We start from the raw sequence: 2,988 nt of genomic DNA on the forward strand, positions 1-2,988 counted from the left end.
CTCTTGCGTTCGATATTTTAAATCCATTTACCTGATCGATTTTCAATATGCTACAAGAATTTCCTTGCTGAGTGTTATTCTGTTTACAGTTGGATAAACTTTATCGTTTGAAAAATTATTGTTTTTCAGTAGAACTCCGTATGTAAATACCATTTATAGACACAAGAAATATAATATCCGACATTAAAAGATAAAACTCAATATATAACCTTTTGGTATGTTCCATTAAAAGAAGATAGCAATAATGAACCTTTACAAAGTCTATACCAAAGAAAGATAGGAAGAAACAAACCGATTGATATTTCAATAAATATTTGAAATCTTTTGTTTAAGCATTGGTTCGATTTTTATTGTTTTAACAGGAATGTATTGGACGAATTTATGTATATTTTTCAGAAAATATTACTTTGATGTATAGACCTCATAGTGATATTTCAAATAATTACATATTTATTTTAATGTTTAATGCTTGAACTAACGAATCAGAAGAAATGAATCATTTTGAAGATGTCGTATCTGAACTTCTGGTGGTGGTTTAGTGAACTTGCCATTTATGGTTTAGTTAACATGTCTTAATTGTTGTTGTGATTGGTGTAGTTTTGTAAACTTGCCTCATGTGTAATGATAAAAACTTTATATAAATGAAAATACTTTATACCTTTCACACTTACGAAGCGCTTACCTTGATTAACATTCATCGGGAACGCTCAAGGCCACATACTTGAAAGCCAAACATGTATAATAACCGAAACATATGAAAATCTATATGACCAAAGCAAAAATAGCCAAATCCATTTTAGATACACTCTGCCTGAGAGATTTGAAGTTTTTTTTATAATTTCTTAATTGATAAACGACAATTTTAGTAAGGTGTGTTATGTAACTTATTAATTATGTCAAGTCATTACCGAAGAACTGATTACTGAGCTGATGATGCTTTTTGGGATTGACAGTCCATAAGAAGTTGTATCGACCCAGTGTTTAAAGGGGCACTAGCTACGAGATATATAAAAAATCTAAAGTTTGATTTTTTTCTGTTCAATCAATAATGAAAGTGAAATAGTGAAATAACAATTCGATTTTTGCAGCCAAAAAGGCTCATTTTTGTCAAATTACACTAAGAAACATTGATAATTAGTAATTCACTTGCAAGTGAATGAGTCGACCTCTTTAAATTCGTATTCATGTGAACTTCAATTTAACCCCTAGCTAGAGATTGACAACGCATGCATTGTACGTGTACTGCTTATTTAAAGAAAAAGAATACAATCAAACAGACCTATAAAAATCCACTTGCACATGTTGGTTTAATCTATTTATTCTTTATTTATGTTTACATCGCTTATATGGTCATTTGAGGTCAAATCGATAGGTAATTAGATGGCGTCTGGACTAAAATACACAAGAAACGAACCTATATATTATATATCTCATGCTCTGTAAACTGTTTATTTTAGACTTTTGATAGTTTGGATAAATGTTTTACATTGTTATAAATCAAATATGAGAATTTGAGTAAAATCTGTTACCATGAATTTGACAGCTAGTGCCCCTTTAAAAAAGAATTTATAAACTGCATGCATTTAAAACATTATATATTTGAAGGATTGATTATGCATTGGTTTATATATAAATGTAACAATATATGAAATTGACAGTTAAGCGATCTATAATCTGGTTGAATCCAGGTGCATTAATTAAATTGCAATGTACTCGTATGTAGCTAGGAATATGCAAATTGTTAATTTTTCTAACTATGAAGGGACAAAAATATTCTAAAAATCATTTTATTTAACGTTAATGTTAATTAAGTATTATACAATTTAAATGAAAGTTAAACGAGCTTTAAATTTTGTAAAAGCAACAACTTCCAGTGCATTGTACATGTATCGGATCATGATCATGAGGACAACTTTCAATGAAACTTTGAAGAGATTTGATTTTTAGATATTAACTTTAAAGTGTAAGATCAGCCCCTAAGTTATTACAAATCATTACACACAAAGGTACTCTTATTTAACAACAAGATAATGGGACTAAGTATCTATAAAGATTTTTATAACATACTAAATTAAAGTTGATAATATGAAATGAAGTGATCAATACTACTATGAAGACTAAACTATTTAGTTGAGCACAGTATTTGATAGTGAGGAAATTGTCTATATGTTTTACATTATGATGGCAAATGTCTCCGTGTACAATGAAAGCGTTAGCAATTATTAAACGAAAAGCACAGTAAATATTAGCAATTATTAAACGAAAAGCACAGTAAAAATATTTCCTTTGGCAAATATACGAAAACATTAGAGTACACAATATGTTGTCTTAATTTTAGTAATTTTATGGAAGAGCGGAATCTCTCCGTATTCTAACAGAGCAACAAAATATAGTATTTACCATGATTAAATATATATTAACTTTGCAAATATTTAAGGATACAATGTATATAATTGCATTAAAGGGGGAAATACCAATAATACACATTGGAAAACGATCACAGTGAGAAACATGACATTTGACAGATGATACTCACGTTTTAAGTACTTTCGAAAGACATTCATGTATATACGAAAATATAAGAGTAAACATGTACCAAGTCAGGTATATGAAAGTTAATTGTTGTCCATTTGTTTGATGTGTTTTGTCATTTGATTTTGCCATGTGATTAGGGACTTTCCGATTGAATTTTCCTCGGAGTTCAGTATTTTTGTGATTTTACTTTTTTTTTCGAACTGTTTGGGGATTCATATCAAACCAATAGATGTTAATATGACATGAATACATTCATGAATCCTGTCTGCATTCTAATTGTTATACACTACTTTGCATACTTATGTGATTAGAGTTGTACCCGAAAAAAAAAACACATTTGGTAAAACTTTGATTGTGAGTGTTATGTGTGGTTAAGTTGAGATTAATCATAGAAAATTGTTAAAAAAAAAAACAGCCAACATTTTTTTTTCTAAATCAAGCGAATTGATTTAT

This window comes from Mytilus galloprovincialis, chromosome 1, assembly GCF_965363235.1.
Source record: "Mytilus galloprovincialis chromosome 1, xbMytGall1.hap1.1, whole genome shotgun sequence".
In the NCBI taxonomy this organism is placed as follows: Eukaryota; Metazoa; Mollusca; class Bivalvia; order Mytilida; family Mytilidae; genus Mytilus; species Mytilus galloprovincialis.